This window comes from Girardinichthys multiradiatus, chromosome Y (genome assembly GCF_021462225.1).
Source record: "Girardinichthys multiradiatus isolate DD_20200921_A chromosome Y, DD_fGirMul_XY1, whole genome shotgun sequence".
In the NCBI taxonomy this organism is placed as follows: Eukaryota; Metazoa; Chordata; class Actinopteri; order Cyprinodontiformes; family Goodeidae; genus Girardinichthys; species Girardinichthys multiradiatus.
Window position 1 is genome coordinate 28,816,127 of NC_061818.1, and position 20,831 is coordinate 28,836,957.

Consider the following 20,831-nt stretch of genomic DNA (forward strand, 5'->3'; position numbering starts at 1 on the left):
GCCCAACACCATACTAATAAATTAGTCAGTCAGTCAGTCATTTTCTACCGCTTATTCCATAGTGGGTTGCGGGGGAGCTGGTGCCTATCTCCAGCAGTCTATGGGCGAGAGGCGGAGTACACCCTGGACAGTTCGCCAGTCCATCGCAGGGAAACACACAAACAACCATGCACACACTCATTCATACACCTAAGGTCAATTTAGAGTAACCAATTAACCTAACAGGCATGTCTTTGGACTGTGGGAGGAAGCCAGAGTACCTGGTGAGAACCCACGCATGCACGGGGATAACATGCAAACTCCATGCAGAAAGACCCCAGGCCAGGAACCGAACCCAGGACCTTCTTGCTGCAAGGCAACAGTGCTACCAACTGCGCCACCGTGCAGCCCCACTAATAAATTATTGTGGTCTAAAACCAGGTGTTTCAGTTTCATTGTCCAACCCCTGTATGTAGATATACAGTACAGACCAAACGTTTGGACACACCTTCTCATTCAAAGAGTTTTCTTTATTTTCATGACTATGAATATTGTAGCTTCACATTGAAGGCATCAAAACTATGAATTAACACATGAGGAATTATATACTGAACAAAAAAGTGTGAAACAACTGAAAATATGTCTTATATTCTAGGTTCTTCAAAGTAGCCACCTTTTGCTTTGATTACTGCTCCACACACTCTTGGCATTCTGTTGATGAGCTTCAAGAGGTAGTCACCTGAAATGGTTTTCCAACAGTCTTGAAGGAGTTCCTAGAGATGCTTAGCACTTGTTGGCCTTTTTGCCTTCACTCTGCGGTCCAGCTCACCCAAAACCATCTCGATTGGGTTCAGGTCCGGTGACTGTGGAGGCCAGGTCATCTGGCGCAGCACCCCATCACTCTCCTTCTTGGTCAAATAGCCCTTACACAGCCTGGAGGTGTGTTTGGGGTCATTGTCCTGTTGAAAAATAAATGATGGTCCAACTAAACGCAAACCGGATGGAATAGCATGCCGCTGCAAGATGCTGTACTAGCCATGCTGGTTCAGTATGCCTTCAATTTTGAATAAATCCCCAACAGTGTCACCAGCAAAGCACCCCACACCATCACACCTCCGCCTCCATGCTTCACGGTGGGAACCAGGCATGTAGTCCATCCGTTCACCTCTTCTGCACCGCACAAAGACACGGTGGTTGGAACCAAAGATCTCAAACTTGGACTCATCAGACCAAAGCACAGATTTCCACTGGTCTAATGTCCATTCCTTGTGTTCTTTAGCCCAAACAAGTCTCTTCTGCTTGTTGCCTGTCCTCAGCAGTGGTTTCCTAGCAGCTATTTTACCATGAAGGCCTGATTCACACAGTCTCCTCTTAACAGTTGTTCTAGAGATGTGTCTGCTGCTAGAACTCTGTGTGGCATTGACCTGTTCTCTAATCTGAGCTGCTGTTAACCTGCGATTTCTGAGGCTGGTGACTCGGATGAACTTATCGTCCGCAGCAGAGGTGACTCTTGGTCTTCCTTTCCTGGGGCGGTCCTCATGTGAGCCAGTTTCTTTGTAGCGCTTGATGGTTTTTGCGACTGCACTTGGGGACACTTTAAAAGTTTTCCCAATTGTTCGGACTGACTGACCTTCATTTCTTAAAGTAATGATGGCCACTCATTTTTCTTTACTTAGCTGCTTTTTTCTTGCCATAATACAAATTCTAACAGTCTATTCAGTAGGACTATCAGCTGTGTTCTGTATCCACCTCCTGCACAACACAACTGATGGTCCCAACCCCATTTATAAGGCTTGAAATCCCACTTATTAAACCTAACAGGGCACATCTGTGAAGTGAAAACTATTTCAGGTGACTACCTCTTGAAGCTCATCAACAGAATGCCAAGAATGTGCGGAGCTGTAATCAAAGCAAAAGGTGGCTACTTTGAAGAACCTAGAATATAAGACATATTTTCAGTTGTTTCACACTTTTTTGTTCAGTATATACAGGTCCTTCTCAAAATATTAGCATATTGTGATAAAGTTCATTATTTTCCATAATGTAATGATGAAAATTTAACATTCATATATTTTAGATTCATTGCACACTAACTGAAATATTTCAGGTCTTTTATTGTCTTAATACGGATGATTTTGACATACAGCTCATGAAAACCCAAAATTCCTATCTCACAAAATTAGCATATCATTAAAAGGGTCTCTAAACGAGCTATGAACCTAATCATCTGAATCAACGAGTTAACTCTAACCACCTGCAAAAGATTCCTGAGGCCTTTAAAACTCCCAGCCTGGTTCATCACTCAAAACCCCAATCATGGGTAAGACTGCCGACCTGACTGCTGTCCAGAAGGCCACTATTGACACCCTCAAGCAAGAGGGTAAGACACAGAAAGAAATTTCTGAACGAATAGGCTGTTCCCAGAGTGCTGTATCAAGGCACCTCAGTGGGAAGTCTGTGGGAAGGAAAAAGTGTGGCAGAAAACGCTGCACAACGAGAAGAGGTGACCGGACCCTGAGGAAGATTGTGGAGAAGGGCCGATTCCAGACCTTGGGGGACCTGCGGAAGCAGTGGACTGAGTCTGGAGTAGAAACATCCAGAGCCACCGTGCACAGGCGTGTGCAGGAAATGGGCTACAGGTGCCGCATTCCCCAGGTCAAGCCACTTTTCAACCAGAAACAGCGGCAGAAGCGCCTGACCTGGGCTACAGAGAAGCAGCACTGGACTGTTGCTCAGTGGTCCAAAGTACTTTTTTCAGATGAAAGCAAATTCTGCATGTCATTCAGAAATCAAGGTGCCAGAGTCTGGAGGAAGACTGGGGAGAAGGAAATGCCAAAATGCCAGAAGTCCAGTGTCAAGTACCCACAGTCAGTGATGGTCTGGGGTGCCGTGTCAGCTGCTGGTGTTGGTCCACTGTGTTTTATCAAGGGCAGGGTCAATGCAGCTAGCTATCAGGAGATTTTGGAGCACTTCATGCTTCCATCTGCTGAAAAGCTTTATGGAGATGAAGATTTCATTTTTCAGCATGACCTGGCACCTGCTCACAGTGCCAAAACCTCTGGTAAATGGTTTACTGACCATGGTATCACTGTGCTCAATTGGCCTGCCAACTCTCCTGACCTGAACCCCATAGAGAATCTGTGGGATATTGTGAAGAGAACGTTGAGAGACTCAAGACCCAACACTCTGGATGAGCTAAAGGCCGCTATCGAAACATCCTGGGCCTCCATAAGACCTCAGCAGTGCCACAGGCTGATTGCCTCCATGCCACGCCGCATTGAAGCAGTCATTTCTGCAAAAGGATTCCCGACCAAGTATTGAGTGCATAACTGTACATGATTATTTGAAGGTTGACGTTTTTTGTATTAAAAACACTTTTCTTTTATTGGTCGGATGAAATATGCTAATTTTGTGAGATAGGAATTTTGGGTTTTCATGAGCTGTATGCCAAAATCATCCATATTAAGACAATAAAAGACCTGAAATATTTCAGTTAGTGTGCAATGAATCTAAAATATATGAATGTTAAATTTTCATCATGACATTATGGAAAATAATGAACTTTATCACAATATGCTAATATTTTGAGAAGGACCTGTAATTCCACATGTGTTAATTCATAGTTTTGATGCCTTCAGTGTGAAGCTACAATATTCATAGTCATGAAAATAAAGAAAACTCTTTGAATGAGCAGGTGTGTCCAAACGTTTGGTCTGTACTGTATATCTACATATATATCTATATACATATACATATATATATATATATATATATATATCTAGCAGAACCACCAACACCAACCTCTACTACCTGTCTAGACTGCCAGTTTAAATTTCAGAATTTGTTTTTATTTATATTAACTTTTTTATTTTGGACTCTTCCACAGAAGCTGTACAACACAGAGACATTCTTCCAGGCTCCCTGTGGCTCTGATGTTCCCCTGCTGTGCTAAATGTTGACAGCGCTCTGCTGCAGATCCTTCCACACAGAATTAGCTCATTTTGCTCAGTCTTTTATGATGTCTGGAGCTCAGTTATCAGACAGAAGAAGCCTTGTATTAAGAATATTTGCACTCAAAAGTATCTCATTCAGCTTTCATCTTTTTTCTTATGTCGGAAAAGCTCAAAAGATTTAATGGTGCATTACTTTCATAAATTCATACTACCATTTTATTTTGCATGTGTTATGTGAATGGCATTGTAAACATATTGCAGCATGTTTATTATGGTACATCATTGGGTTTAGCCCTTCTCAGTATCACATTTTCATTTTGGTTTTCAAGGATAAGCTCCAGAAAGAAAAATGCTGAGCATGTCGTGTACAAATCTTTTCATACGGATTGTTGACTTTGTTCAGGCTGGTAGACCAGAGAAGGCCATTGTCTGTGAAGACAGTCTCTATCGCCTGTCAGCAACTCAGTGTTGATGCCACTGATTATCTTAGCAGAAGCATTTTGGCAATCCTTTAGGCATTCTGGTTTGCTTTTATCTCCTGCAAGCCCCTCATTGGCTGGAACGTTGAGCAGAAGCTCCAGAAATTCATCTGCTTGTGCAGATGGACAAGAAGAATGCAGCCCAACTAAAAATATCTTACTAAAATATAAGTCAGAGACAATAAGAATCACAAAAATGGCCGTATCTAAAGAGGTTTATTTTATTCTGCAATATTAAGTTTAAAATTTTTTAGCATTTGATTAGCTGCAACTAATATTATGGATCAATTTGTCTGTCGATCTATATTTCTGTAAAAGTCAGTTACATTTTGTAAAATTATTAATATGCTTGTCCTGCATGCAATTAACTGAAATTGTGATATCAACGTGTCACTTTTAATATTAAACCTTTTGATATAGTTAAATGTTTATTTTATTTTTAATTTAATGTTATTGTTGTGCAAAAGTAAACACATACACTGCTACACAAACTGTATAATCAAGTTCAGATCAACAATTTCTGTATCTAATCTCAGAGCAAAAAAGCTATACCGGTAATTAATTTTATGTTTCATAAACTGATTAGGTTTCATTGTTATACAGGTTAATTTTTCCTCCAGATAATAAGAACAGTTTATACACAAAATGAACAGTTATTTGTCTACCATTTACTGCATTATTCTCTTAAATAAAGAAAAAATAAAGCACGAGTGTAACAAAAGAAAAATAGTCACTGTCTATACAACTGTTATATATTGGATGCCTGGATACGTTACATTTACACAAACAAAGAGCCTAACTGTGGTGGATTCTTTGTGAGAGCATGTTAGAGTACAGGAGCCAATTACAGCATATGCAATGGGATTAATAATTGATGATAATTAATGATTCAAGAACCCCTTTCCCTGTTTACTGCAGGCAGTTGGTTTGTGCTGTACAACTGGTTGAAGTCTCCCTGGGAGATGGAAATATGACTTAATTTGTGATCCACTTCACACACCTACTCAACAAAGACATGCCTATAAGGAAACAGACTAGTCTTTGTCCACATCTGGAGTGTTGTTCCCACGACTTTTAAATCTACCACATAATTAGGAGCATATGGGGACCATTAATCTTGAGTGCATACATAAGTAACATATAATTATTTATTTAGACTGAGAGTCATAAAAGTTGGGTTTTTCAGTTAGACAAACATTTTTGCAACATCATGTTTATTTTAAGCTTGCACAGTACATTAAAAAGATTTTATACAGCACATTTTACACGTGACAGACATATAAAGGCTGCTTCAGTAGATCATTAAAGACAAGAACTTTTAGTAGTCTGTTTTATTGACTCACCCTGCTCAAGTCTACTAACATCAACAAGAAGTTTTTGCCATTTTTGATTTCTTTGACAACCTTCTTCTTCTGCTGTCAGCATAATTGCTATTAATTTTCCAAATGATAAATCCATTAATCTTTGCATACCTTGACTACTGTATGTTTAATCTGTGCTGACGACTTAAAGTTGTGTCTCTTCTTGGTGTTGCATCCAAATCAAAAGGCTCATAAATTCATGTTGTTAACATAGTTTGGCCTATACCATGTCACACTTGTATGAGCAGAAACCAACCTTCTGTTCTTAATCCAGAAAGGCTTGCCTTTCTTCTGTCACTCCAAACCAAAAGGAAGCAGTTTATGGACCGTCTGACATGGTACTTCTGGTTAAACATTATCCTTGCACTCAACCCTTTTATCTGTGTCTGACTGATGGGCCTTCAGGGGCACTTGGGAGCTCTGACAGGTCCTTCACAGCTTCCGTAATGCTGCTTTTGACCCAGGTTTAACCCGCTGCAGTCTCATGGGAATCTTCACCATTAATTACTCACATCATGGTTTGTCACTCAGGGATTCCCTGTTGGCCACTAAATGTTCCTTACACAGATGCATATATGTAACTCAGTTAAAAAAAATTATACGTTCATTTCAGTTGTTAGGATATTTTATTTTTATTCATTTAGTACATGTCTGAATTAGCTTGATCTGAATGGCTGTTTGAAACTGCTATTGTGTTTTTTAGTAATTATGTAATATCAGACCTAACCAGAGTAACTCAGCCTTGATGCAGTTAGCAGTAGAAACGCTTCCTGCACCAGATTCTTCCTCTGGGAAAAGAGCTGTGAAGGAAATGTTACAAAATCTCAACCACACTGTTAATTCCAGTAAAAGGAATGTGCTCTACCAAAAATAATGTTGATTTACATTGCTGATTTAACAGAATTGTATTTAGTAAATAAATGTTGTCTATTAGTGACAACATTTGACTTTTGTGATGTGCCTTGAGACGACATGTGTTGTGAATTGGCGCTATATAAATAAACTGAACTGAATTGAAAAGTGTTCCAGTGCAGGGTGAAGGAAATCCAGCCTGCTTCTTCTAACTCTATAATAACACTTCTTTCACTTTCACATAATTTTCAGCTCTTGTTTTTTATATTAAATGGCATAAAAACTTGGCAGAAGCTGACAAAAAAGAAAATAATAAAATAAGCCTATTACCTACATTACTTGCAATGAAACTGTACAAAAATATGGATTATAACCAACTATCTGCGATTGAGCTGCTGAGATGGAAAAGGTAATGTTGAATCTCATCACCTTGGGTGACCCCTCACCCCTACCACCATCCCCCTTTCCCTTGGTACTTAATTTAGGTGGTTAAAATATCCCACATAAAAACTGGACTCTCATTCAAGAATCTAACACATATTCAGTTCTCGCTGAACACTACGATGTAAACACATATGATGCTTGCATGTTTTGCATGAACAGGTAACAATCCTGCAGCAGACGCCGGCAGCAAACATTACGTTTTATTATCATTAAAATGAACAAAGTAAAATGTACCATTGTAATAAGAAAATTTACGTCTAATGTATTCCAAATGGATTAATATTTTTAAAAATGTAGTGCCAAAATATTAACAATGAATATAGTCTGTGGTATAAACATTGCAGACTTTTAGTATAATAATCTCCAAATATACTAATGATGTTTACTCTGACTTCACAAATGTCAATATGGTTATATATTTACTACATGTATTTGTTCTCCAGGGTAGTCCATCAAAATACAGCAAAGTAAACATTAGTGTTTTTTTGTTTTGTTTTTCTGCTTGTGACAAAATAATAAAAAGAAATTGCCAGTAAAACAAAATACTAAAATATGCATCAAACTACATATTATATGCTTGATGTGATGGCAAAATATTTTAAATTAAGACATATTGTATCTTCACTCTTTTTATGCAGATTAATGATAATTTACAATAATACTCATATATAATATGAGTATATTACTGTATATAATATATTGGAAACCTTCAGATTAGAAATTACAGTGGTAAATGTTATGTTAAACCCGAGATATATTTACATTTATGAGAGTGATTTTTAAGGGCTTGAAATCCATGTCCCTTTATCCTAAATCTGCCTTAATAATATATATATATATAATAATATAACCTAATGTCATGTAAAGTTTCACATTTAGAGCCCTTTATCAACACCTCAAACCTCTCTGCGTCATAGCCACCACCTCACTCCTAGAGAAAATTCCCAGGTGAATCTGAGCTTTCACTGCTGGAATGCACTCTAATGGGCGTTTTATCAAATGGAGCAACAGGGTGTGCTACTGGTGCTGCAGAGCAACATTGTTCTCTCAGATTAAATGCAGGGCACAACTACAACTATGTGTTTTTTCTCTAACAACAAAACATTGATATCAAAGAGTGCTCAACTCTAGTTTGAACTTTAGCAGCTATTGCATCAGCAGACCATGAACTCAAGGCTCATGTGACATTAAGATAATAAGCAGAAAGTTGATGCTGAGTTGTTTTTCTTGCTTGATTCTGTGTAATTCTACTGTGTAAGTTTTGCTAAAATGCAGTAATTGAACTAATCCCATGGGCATGTGATGGGGAACTCATCATCATTGAGTCATGTGGCAAGATTGCATGGTTTGTCCATTAGGAGGCCCAAAACCATAAAAATAATTTTAGTCATAAATCTGTCAGTTTTTTAACTTGTTTGAATTAGTAATAAGCAACAATTCAAATTAGACCCAGAAACACAATTGCATGCCAGCTAAAATATAGTTTTGAGAGGCATTTAAGGAATATACAGTATGTGATTTAGGCCCTTAAGCTATTTTACTTTTTTTTTTCTCATAAATATACAGAGCAAATAGGATCAGAAGCCAGTAAAGGCATTTTTTTTAAACAAAGCAGAGAATTGTAAATTATGTACTCTTCTAAATTTAATACTATTCATATTAAATGAGTTTCACTGTTTTGTGCTTTGTCAGTTTTAAGTTAATATCAAGCATTTACACTTTCCATCATGTATTTTTAATTTAAGTTTAGAAGATATTAAGAACCAATAATTAATTAAAATAATTTGTCACCGTTTTTTTTTTGTCACAGTCCCCTCCTTGAACCGCCACCTTAACATGGTGGAGGGGTTTGAGTGCTCGAATGATCCTAGTAGCTATGTTGTCTGGGGCTTAAATGCCCCTGGTAGGGTCTCCCATGGCAAACAGGCTCTAGGTGACGGGTCAGACAAAAAGCGGTTCGAGAATCCCTCATGATGACTACAGAATCGAGGCACGCAACGTCGCCCGGTACGGCGGAGCCGGGATCCCACCCTGGAGCCAGGCCTGGGGTCGGGACTCGTCGGAGAGCGCCTGGTGGCCGGGTTGCTCCTCGCGGGACTCGGCCGGGACAAGCCCGAACCAGAGACGCGAGACCATCCCCCAGTGGGCCCACCACCTGCAGGGGGAACCGTGAGGGACCGGTGCAAAGAGGATTGGGCGGCGGACGAAGGTGGAGACCTCGGCGGCCCAATCCCCGGATGCTTAGACTGGCTCTAGGGACGTGGAATGTCACCTCGCTGGGGGGGAAGGAGCCTGAGCTGGTGCGGGAGGTCGAGAGATATCGACTAGAAATAGTCGGGCTCGCCTCCACGCACAGCGTGGGCTCTGGAACCCATCTCCTTGAGAGGGGCTGGACTCTCTTCTACTCTGGAGTGGCCCGCGGGGAGAGGCGGTGGGCTGGTGTGGGTTTGCTTGTTGCCCCCCAGCTCAGCCGTCTCGTGTTGGGGTTTACTCCAGTGGATGAGAGGGTCGCATCCCTGCGCCTTCGGGTTGGGGAGAGGTCTCTGACTGTCATTTCGGCCTACGGGCCGAGTGGTAGTGCGGAGTACCCGGCCTTCTTGGCGTCCCTGTCGGGGGTGTTGGATAGTGCCCCTCCTGGGGACTCCATTATTCTGCTGGGGGACTTCGATGCCCACGTGGGGAACGACAGTGACACCTGGAGAGGCGTGATTGGGAGGAATGGCCTCCCCGATCTGAATCCAAGCGGTGTTTTGTTATTGGACTTATGTGCTAGTCACAGATTGTCCATAATGAACACCATGTTCAAACATAAGGGCGTCCATCAGTGCACTTGGCACCAGGATACCCTAGGCAGGAGGTCAATGATCGACTTTGTTGTCGTATCATCAGACCTTCGGCCGCATGTTTTGGACACTCGGGTGAAGAGAGGGGCTGAGCTGTCCACTGATCACCACCTGGTGGTGAGTTGGATCCGCTGGAGGAGGAGAAAGCCGGACAGACTTGGCTGGCCCAAGTGCATAGTGAGGGTCTGCTGGGAACGTCTGGCAGAGCCCTCGGCCAGGGATGTATTCAACTCTCACCTCCGGGAGAGCTTTGACCAGATTCCGAGGGATGTTGGAGACATAGAGTCCGAATGGACCATGTTCTCCACATCTATTGTCGATGCTGCTGCCCGTAGCTGCGGCCGTAAGGTCTGCGGTGCCTGTCGTGGCGGCAATCCCTGAACCCGGTGGTGGACACCGGCAGTAAGGGATGCTGTCAAGCTGAAGAAGGAGTCCTATCGGCTGTGGTTGGCTTGTGGGACTCCTGAGGCAGCTGACGGGTACCGTGGGGCCAAAGGTGCCGCGGCCCGGGCAGTGGCAGAGGCAAAAACTCGGACCTGGGAGGAGGTTCAGTGAGGCCATGGAGAAGGACTACCGGTTGGCCCCGAAGCGATTCTGGCAAACCGTCTGGCGCCTCAGGAGGGGGAAGCAGTGCTTCGCCAACACTGTTTACAGTGGGGGTGGGGAGCTGCTGACCTCGACTGGGGACATTATCGGCCGGTGGAAGGAAAACTTCGAGGATCTCCTCAATCCTGCCATCACGCATTCCCTGGTGGAAACAGAGGCTGGGGACTCGGGGTGTGACTCTTTCATCACCCAGGCTGAAGTCACCGAGGTGGTTACAAAGCTCCGCGGTGGCAAGGCTTCGGGGTTAGATGAGATCCGCCCTGAGTACCTCAAGTCTTTGGATGTTGTGGGGCTGTCATGGTTGACACGCATCTTCAACATTGCGTGGCGGACGGGGACAGTGCCTTTAGATTGGCATACTGGGGTGGTGGTCCCCCTTCATAAGAAGGGTGACCGGAGGGTGTGTTCCAACTACAGGGGGATCACACTCCTCAGCCTCCCTGGTAAGGCCTACGCCAGGGTATTGGAGAGGAGAGTCCGGCCGATAGTCGAACCCCGGCTTCAGGAGGAGCAGTGTGGTTTTCGTCCCGGCCGTGGAACACTGGACCAGCTCTATACCCTCTACAGGGTACTCGAGGGTTCATGGGAGTTTGCCCAACCGGTCCACATGTGTTTTGTGGACCTGGAGAAAGCATTTGACTGTGTCCCTCATGATGCCCTGTGGGGGGTGCTCCAGGAGTATGGAATCGGGGGCCCCTTACTAGGGGCCATCCGATCTCTGTACAAGTGGAGCAGGAGTTTGGTTCACATTGCCGGCACTAAGTCAGACCTGTTCCTGGTGCATGTTGGACTCCGGGAGGGCTGCCCTTTGTCACAGGTCCTATTCATAACTTTTATGGACAGGATTTCTAGGCGCAGCCAAGGGCCGGAGGGGGTCTGGTTTGGGGACCAGAGGATTTCGTCTCTTCTTTTTGCAGATGACGTGGTCCTGCTGGCCCCATCTAGCCAAGACCTACAGCATGCACTGGGGCGGTTCGCAGCCGAGTGTGAAGCGGCTGGGATGAAGATCAGCTCCTCCAAGTCCGAGGCCATGGTTTTCGACCGGAAAAGGGTGGCTTGTCCTCTTCAGGTTGGAGGGGAGTTCCTGCCTCAAGTGGAGGAGTTTAAGTATCTCGGGGTCTTGTTCACAAGTGAGGGAAGAATGGAGCGGGAGATCGACAGACGGATCGGTGCGGCTGCCACAGTAATGGGGGCGCTGTGCCGGTCCGTTGTGGTGAAGAGAGAGCTGAGCCGAAAAGCGAAGCTCTCAATTTACCGGTCGGTCTACGTTCCTACCCTCACCTATGGCCATGAACTTTGGGTCATGACCGAAAGAACGAGATCCCAGATACAAGCGGCTGAAATGAGCTTACTCCGTAGGGTGGCCGGGCACTCCCTTAGAGATAGGGTGAGGAGCTCGGCCATCCGGTAGGAGCTCGGAGCAGAGCCGCTGCTTCTCCACATCGAGAAGAGCCAGTTTAGATGGCTCGGGTGTCTATATCGGATGCCTCCTGGACGCCTTCCTCGGGAGGTGTTCCAGGCACGTCCCACCGGGAGGAGGCCCAGGGGACAGCCCAGGACACGCTGGAGGGACTATGTCTCTCGGCTGGCCTGGGAACGCCTTGGGCTCCCCCCGGAGGAGCTGGTGGAGGTGTCTGGGGAGAGGGATGTCTAGGCGTCTCTGCTGAGTCTCCTGCCCCCGTGACCCGGTCCCGGATAAAGCGGAAGACGACGAACGAACGAATGAACAAATTTGTCACAGTCACATAAATTTGTGGAAAATGTTTCAAAGCGACAGTGTGGGAAAAAATAACCTGTCCTGAAGAACATGGGTATCTGAACTATCCTCCAACTGTTATACTTTTAAAACAACATTGCATTTGAATCTACATTATACTGTAAATATATTTAATTCAATGAGCCATTCACAAGCAGATTATGACATTGAGGTTAGAAATGATAATTCATTTGACGTCGCATATGGAGTTTAAAGTAAAACATCCTCCGCAGAAGGCGTCCGCATTGAAATGTTCCTGTTGTCAGCTGAACTGGGCAGCATGTTTCCAAACATCAACTCCCATCTTCAGAGGATATACTCTAAGAGTCTGATGGACAGATTATATATAAAGGAATTGTTTCAGTATGAAGCAAAATATTATTTAGGTGTAGCAGGCCTGTGAGAAGTGGGACAGAGTCAGTGACAGCGTGAACTACACACCACCTCCCCAACCTAACATTGTCCGCTCTGCAGAATATCTTTTTATTAACTGTGGAAAGGCAGCTGCTCTGCATAAGTCAAGATTATGTTGACCAAATCATGTCACCAATATTTCTGTACGACCTAAGGAACACTTACTTATCTTTTTTAAGATGAGAAGAAGGACTTTCTCTTGGTCTTTCTAACACATGAACATGTTTTCATCTAAATCATTTCTCCTGTCCTGCTGGAGGATGACCCTCTGCCTCATGGAGGCTCAACTCTGTACCTTTTAATAATGGGTTACAAAGTGCTCCATATGTTGAAAGCTTGGGATATTGGTTTCTAACATAAGCCTGCTTGAAACATCTGACCTGTTTGCTGTGTTGCTTGGTCTTCATGATGGTGTTTGTTTATCTTCTCTAAATAAACTACTGAGGCCTTCACAGAACAATGCAATTATACTAAGATTTAGTTAAACAGATGGACTTTATTAATTAATTAGACTCCTGAAGGCAAATAATCTCATTGCCTTTTATTCAGGGATGTCCATGTAAAGGGACTGAATACAAAAGCACACCACACTTTTCAGTTTTGTTTGTAAAAGAAAAAGGGACAACCATGTTTTATAATCGTTTATGTTAAAAAACACAGTGGAGCAAGAGCAGCAGGTTACACGACTCCCCAAATAATCTCTGAATGCGGAAACGTCACACACTGAACCTCAAGCAATTTTGATTCTGTGGTTCTTCACAATTCTTTCAGACTCTGGAATCTTGATTTTCCAAACAAAATGCAAAATATGCACCCAATAGTCCAGCACTTTTTCTCCCTAGCAGAGGACAGGTAAAATGCTTCTAACATTGTCTCTGGTTCAGGAGTGGTTAAGGAATGAAACAAGTGAAGACCATTTCCTGGATAGAGCTGTGTGGTGGTTTTTGAAGCACTGACTCAAGGTGCAATCCACACCTTTTGAATCTCCCTGATATTCTTAAATGGGCTTTGCTTCACAATTCTCAATCCTGTGCTTATCCTTGTTGCTTGTACAACATTTTTTCTTCCACCAAACCTTCCCTTAATGTGCTTGGAGACAGCTTTTTTAAGGACGACCTTTTTTGGCTTGTGGAGGGTGTTGATCAATGTAAGCTGGACAACTGTAAGTCAGCAGTCTTCGCCATGATTGTGCAAGGAAACAACATCCCTCTTCATTCTTCAGTATGATTTCAGAAGCTGAATTTTGGGTTTTCATTAGCTGTCATCCATATTCATCCAATTTAACAAAAGTACAATCTTGATATTTGTGTGCAATGATCTCATTTTCTGAACTGAATCAACTTTTTAATTATATTCTAACTAAATGAGATCTATCTGTAAAGCTCACTTAAATTCATGCGGAGTTTTTAAATAGGTGTGGTGGATGTGGATGGAGAGAGAGAAACGTTTTCGTTCCCAGAACCCAACCGGAGGACCGAAGATATCGCTTAGTCACGCCGTTAGTTAACCGGGAGAAGAGAAGCAGCGCCTCCCCCGTGTACTCACCGATTGGTTAGTGCGCCTCTCGGGCTCGCCTACCCCTCAGACAGTGTTCAGCTAGGGCGGGGCTGACTCTCCTCGAACCTGAATTACCCTACAACCGGCGGCAGAGAGGGAACTTCGGTCGCTCGATTCATGGAACAACGTGGAAATGCTCCGTCCGTAGGAGAGAAGGGGTCCGGACAGCAGCCATATCCCTCTCACGCCCATCTGTTTTCCTGCTTCTGCCACTGCTGAGTCCAGCACTGAAGGGATTGGATTTTACGCACGGCACCAGGACTGATATTTAAAAAAATAAATAAAATCACACATCTGCTCGGTGGAAAAGAAACGCCGTTTATTGCTGCGCCGCTGTTAGGATGATGTGACAAACCGGAGATCTGCTGCCTGTGGAAGAATCTCAGAATACGGATATATTTTATTCAGCTGGACGCTATAAGGGTGAGTTGAGTCTTTTTTTTTTTTTATCGTGACTGTGCTGCTGTGGTCGACCCATACGGAAGCCAGGAAGGCAGTCGGAAGAAGCGCTCAGCGTCGTGATCATTAAGGAGGAAACCAGCTGCTTTAAAGTCAACTGAATTTAATGGCCAATTAACTGGTCAGCCTGAGAACCCTTAAGATTCAGGTGGCAGGTGACACTTTGGGACACTGTGTTCTGTGCTGTTTGCTGCGGTTTGTAGAGGAGTTGTCATCGTGAAAGTGGGAAATTTAAAGTGTTCCAGTCCAGCAGCTTATAATTGGGTTCACTCTACCAGGCCCAACCAGCTTTATTATAATTCTTTTAAAGGCGGTGTATACTGAAGGTGCCCCAGTGAAATGAATGAGGAGGGTTTGTAAATAACTTTTTCTATTTGAGCTCATACTTTAATAAAACAAGGAGACATTATTTAAATACAACCCACACAAGGTTTGTTTCTAATTATTATGTTTGGGGTAAGCTTCAGTGTGTGATAAGGGACTGTGGTGACTGATCAAGCAACTCACACCATTTCCAGTTTCACCATGACCTCATTCTAATTCTTCTTCTTCCTGGTCACCATCAGCATCCTTCTCCTCATGCAAATCAGCTTACACATTTCCTTTTACACTGTTGCACTTGTTTGAATATATAAATGTTAGTGCAGGTTTACCAGAAAAGAGAACCAAGTGCCACCTTGTGATGTGTTTTTTTGTCCCAAAATCACTGCCTTTTTGTTGCATTAAACAACTGTGACTTAAAGTGGCTCATAGTCAAAAGTCACGATTACAGCAACCCCCAAAATACCAAAATTTGACTCGGTGTTCTAAGACGCTATCACGAGCAGCCTACATATCTGCGATCTTGTTGACAAGTTTCGCTCATCACTGTCCTACAATACCTGGCCAGGCCGAAGTGAAACCGTAGCCACACTGTATTGGAAACTGCTGACTTATTTTGGCAGACAGGACATAGCAGCACATGGCCAAGTTTGTGTGCCCGGTGTTCCTAAAACATTATCACATGGAGCAAGAGGGGTGGGTGATATAATCAGACCAATAAAGCAAACCCCTGTTGTGTGATAGTAGCAGTCATGCTCATCTTCTGTCTCTGCTCCAACTGGATCCCACAGAGACAATTCCCAAAGTGTGCTGCTTCTCATGGTACTGGAAAGCAGCTCTGACGAAGAAGATCTCTCATTCAGCCTGGCCTTTTATCGACAGGGTAGCATGAGAGTTTTTTAGGCATCTGTTGACAGGGCGACACAGTAATCATGCCAGCATGACTCATGGCACAGTTTCTGTCTGTCAGTCTGGCCAAGTGCACAGTCCTGGAGAAGTTCTTCATGGTCTTACCTTCAAATACAGAGCCGAATTTCATGCTCAGCGCTCATGCTGTCAACTTTCATTCATTGCCAGTCTCCCATAGATATTTTTTTCTATGCACCTAAACTATTCAGCACTAAAAAAAACACTCCTCATTTAGTGTATTTTAGTCACTGGCCTATTATCAATTAAAGATGATGCATCTAAAAGGACAACACATTTGTCTAGTTCACATTTGTTTCATATTTGATGCTTGATTTTAAGTTGGACTGCAGGGAAACTTTCTTGCTCACAAATGTGGGTGTACCCTCTGGGGTTGCTGGTCATTTTCTTCAGTTTGTCTAGCTTGAGCTCTCTCTGAGTTGGCTGAAATGAGTTTCGGTTGCCTGAACAGTTCCATGTGTGTGGAGCACATGATTCTCCAAGTAACCTTAGGCTGTTTTAACCCACAAAACACATCTGGATCACATGCAATAGACGTGTTCTTCTGAGAATCGATTTAATCAGGCAATGTATTGTCTCCTTTTATTTATTTGTAAAATGTTGATATATCCATTATTATGACATGCCTTAGATTTTAAAGTCTCAAATGCTTGCAGCATGTATACATGAAAATCCTGTAAGAAAACTTGATAGAAGTGACAAAAGATTTGAGATTGGGGAGTAAAATAACCTTTCAACACCAAGATCCTAAATATACCCCAAGACCTATAACAGAACAGTTTAGATCGACGCATATTCATCTGTTAAAATGGCCCAGTCAAAGTCCAGACCTTTATCTAATTTAGAATCTGTAGCAAGACTTGATGTTCACAGAAACTCTCCATCAAATCTGACAGAGTATGAGCTATTTTTCAAAGAGGAATAGATTTTAGTATCTACATATGCTAAGCTGGAAGAGACATATGACAAAAACTTGCAGCTACAGTTACAGTGAAAGGTGGTCCTACAAAGCACTGACTTAGCCGAGCTGAGCACAAATGCACACCACACGTTTCAGATTTTTAATTCATAAAAACATTTGAAAAAACACAAATGACTTCCCCTCCACTTCACTATTATACAGTTCTTTGCGTAGGTCACATTTAATCCTAATGGAATAGAAGTTAGTGGTTGCAATGAGACTAAATGTGAAAAAGGTTAGAGCATGAATACTTTTGTAGGGCCCTGTGTTCTGCTACTGTTAATATTTGCCTCTTGGGTTGACTTGTTATTGGCAGGCATGGCAACAATACCTGGAGCAGTCAAACACGCAGACCAACTTGTTCTTCCAGTCGAGAAACAAAAAGAATGCATGCCTGCATGGTAAATTGTTACAACTGTCCCACAACTGAGGTCAAATGGATCATAGTTTTAGAAGCTCGTCTATGTTAGATGGCTAAAGAGCTCAAAAAGGAGCATTTTCTGGATTTCTCCAATGCACTGGCTCAGCGCCTAGCTGCTTGACTTTGATGTGGTTGTGGTTTTGAGTAAATTGTCACAAAATGCTGTGTTTTTCACTTTTTTGCATGTGTTACGCTACGATGTCTGTGGAATGCATCCAAAATATAACATCCAAACAGACACATCCTGCTGTCATATCAGCTGAGTAATGAAAACAACATCAATTGGGTCAGATGTAGACAGTTATTGACATGAAAAACCCCTCATGAGGATTATTGTTCATGTGCGTCTTGGGAGTACAGTATGCAGGCTATTACTCCAGAGTTCAACCATTGCAGCCAGCTGTACCTATCCCCATGACACCTTTAGTGGCTGCATGATGCAGCGACCGGCATGACGATGAAGTCAGTTGTGATGTAATGCTGTAATACAACAGCAGGGCTATTTCAGGTTTACCTCTAAGCCTCCAATGCTTCCATCTGCCAGCATGCCACCCTGCCTTTCTCCCAGTCAGCACCTCATATGTCATGAGCAGGACATGAACTGGCTTTCGCTGAACGTACTGGAAACTTTTGACACACAGGGAAAGATGTAGAGTGCAACATCGAGTGTCCAAGTCACAATGAATGATTTTATTTAACTCAAACTAACCTTAGATTGTAATATGGACGAAGACGTCTGGTTTTGAATTGGTGTTTTCATTACGTTTGAGGGTGTTTGACCTGAGGGCCATGTTCATTCTCAGAGAGATGGAAGTACGCTATGTGTGTTTCCCACAAGCCTTGTTGCTTCTTTAGTAGAGCAGCAGCAGCACCTTTTTGACCTTTGATCTTCCTCTTTGAGTTTGAAGAGCTCTCAAAGGTTGGGTAGTTCAAATAACTCAAGAAATTCCCGCCTTTACCTGACACACTGAGTGTGAAATATGTATACTGGGTGTGAAAAGTTTTACTTCAGTAAATAACTGAAACAGGCTTCCGTTACTGCAATACAACTAGTCTGCCAACTAATTTAGTCTCCTTGCTGGAAGTAGGTCTAAATTACACCAATATTACACCCAGATGCACCTCGAGAGGTGGTCACACACCAATAATCACAGTGAGCTGCAAGGATTGTAGGCAGTGTGCTGTGGCTATATGACAAAAGCAAAGACAGTCTGTTGGTGTCACTGATCAGCAGAATCTTATGCAGAAAAGAACAGGATGAGGATGCCAATGAAACACGTTTTTTTGCTGGCCTAAAGCTATTAAGCTTATTTTTACATTGCTCCATTAATTAGAATTTTGAAGAATTGTTTTTATCATAATCCCTATTTGTGCATATGAATGTTTAGCACACTTTTAACATTACATAAGATCACTAAAATATACACATTTAATTCTATAAAAGGTAAAATTTTAGATCCATTTGACAGTTTTATGAAATTGTTTGTGTCAACAGGATATTGATTTACCACCTTCTCACAGTGATAAAAATCTTACACAGAGTAAGTAAAACTAATGGACAGTCAATTAGCTTGGCTTTCTTTTCATTCTGAGTGACTAAGGATGTGGTGGAAAAAAACAACAGGGATGTTTAGAACCTGAGTTGTCAGAATCCATTTATAGTATATAGATGTCTATGATGCTTTATTATACACTCATAAATTAAAATGCCAGGAAAAATTATGCCTCACATTGGATTGAGTGACTTGTCTCCTAAGGCACTGAATGCATTAGGACATCCTGCTTGCACAGAGGTCGGCAAGATATAGACTAAATCCCTGACATGTATTTTGTGTATATTTCTGTTAAATGCTGCAAGTTTCTAGCCACGCCCCTTTGGTTCCATAATCTCAGCTACATGCTCTAAGGCACACACAGCCCATGTTCTTGTCGGATCAATTGTATGATGTGCAGAAATAAGGTAATCAATAACAGGGGTTTGTGGTTGTGTTTTTTTTTTTTTGCTGAATTACAACACTCAATGCAAAGGGTTTAGTTTTAAAGCAGAAGAACAAGTGTTAAAGGTAACTTTTGTCCACACATAAAGTTGAAAGCATCTTGCTAGGGGAGCTAGTATTAGCCTGCCGTTCCTGGAAAGCCCTCACTATGCAAGGATCCCAAGCAGTAGTAAGATGCGTGATTCCTGAGGAACTTGTAGCTATACTAATTTAGAAAACAAAGCTTCATGTGTTTTAGGTGATGTTAGAATGTTACAGCAATTTTATTTTACCCAGTTAACACTGTTGGGTGGTGGGGTTGCATGATTTTTATGTTCATATCATTGTACTGTAGTTCTATACTTTTTCTTTTCTTTTATTATTAACATGTAACTTTGTTTTAATTATGAAAATAGTAAGATAATTAACAGGTAGAATTTTTAGATGCCATTAAATTCAGATTATTTTCTCTGAAACCTCTGAAATGTTAGCTATTAACCACAACATTATAGAAACTCAATATTTTGTTTTGTATAACGTGAAATTCAGAAAAATTTAAATTGAAAAACCAAAATTGGGAAAATTGGAATAGATTTTTATAGGGTCATAAACTACCCAGTTCCATAAGAATTAAAATGATTAAAGCCCTAATGCCTAATTAATTATATCTTAGTCCTTTCTACAGATTCTATAGGACCCTAAAGTAAAGAAGGTTATTTTACAGTATGTTTATTTTAGACAAATTCAAAATAGTTGGCTAAGATGTTTAAATAAACAAATTTAACTTGATTTTATTTTTCCATGACAAAGATAAAAATTACAAAGGTGTGTTTAAAACAAATAATGGCTTTCAGAATTGTTGAAAGGCAGGTAAAAAATATATATATAATTTCCACTCCTCCCCCTAACCAAGAATAAGAACAAAACCTAAGATCAAATAAAAATATTATTGAAATATTTATTATTATTAATAGTTTGTAAATTTAGACCATGTTCTGCTTTTATCGGTGCTGTTTCGTAGCTAGCTCATTGTTGGTTCAGACGTCCAACTCAAGGAACACCCAAACTGATACACTATCGCAGCCCTGATACAACGCCAACAAGAGTGAGGTTTTAAATAGGGAACCCCCCACGCCCCGCAACTCCACCCAGGCCAAGTCCTGCTTTGCTCCCAGCTCCTCTATTTTTAGAGCCGTCAGTTGTCATGCCCAGAGTTTGTGAATCCTCATTGTGTACCAAACTGCTAAACCTATGCTGACTGTTCCTTGGATGGAAGCACACACAAATTTGTATCTGGAGAGTTTCAGCAGTCCCACCAACATCCACTAAACTCGCTCCAGCTGCTTTCCCAGAAATGGAAAGGGCGTGTTTTGGGCTTGTGTAACATTTCTTATTTTTGACTTATTTTTGACTCTGATGATGTAGATCTGTCTTGAGTCTGAATTTTTGATTTCCTTTTCTGCTAAAATGGAATCTTTTACATATCAATAGACAAGTGCTTTTTAAACGTTTGGGTACCAGC

General features: G+C 42.1%; 1 protein-coding gene across 3 annotated transcripts in view; it reads left to right on the forward strand.

Annotated features, from left to right (window-relative positions):
* The first annotated feature begins 14,216 nt into the window (after window positions 1-14,216).
* LOC124865018 (inactive rhomboid protein 1-like) overlaps window positions 14,217-20,831 on the forward strand; it is a 32,686-nt gene continuing 26,071 nt past the window's right edge. For 2 of the 3 annotated variants that reach the window (XM_047360002.1, XM_047360003.1), the window contains exon 1: window positions 14,217-14,667. The gene's annotated coding sequence lies outside the window, so the exon portion shown is untranslated. The remainder of the gene's footprint in view (window positions 14,668-20,831) is intronic. The other variant, XM_047360004.1, reaches the window with a different exon arrangement.